This window comes from Penaeus monodon, chromosome 31, assembly GCF_015228065.2.
Source record: "Penaeus monodon isolate SGIC_2016 chromosome 31, NSTDA_Pmon_1, whole genome shotgun sequence".
Taxonomy (NCBI): Eukaryota; Metazoa; Arthropoda; class Malacostraca; order Decapoda; family Penaeidae; genus Penaeus; species Penaeus monodon.
In genome coordinates, this window is record NC_051416.1 from 10,975,112 (window position 1) to 10,975,403 (window position 292).

Sequence of the window (292 nt, forward strand, 5' to 3'; positions counted from 1 at the left end):
CGATGCATTAATGTATGCATGGATGTTTCATATAAAAAACATCTATTATTTATCGTCTCTGCATAATTCACCAAGACCTTGACAGATGAAAAATATAAATTTGATTTGGCAGAAATGATTTACTTATATCGATTATTGTCCTCCTGCACGAGAGATTTTTCACACGTTCAATAACAGATAACACTTTTTATCACCGTTACCTTAACTGCTGCTGGATTATTGTCGATGCTTTGTAAGGAGATCTGTTGGTGAGATTTTGGCATGAACCAGAAAGAAAATCCAAAGGGTTGAT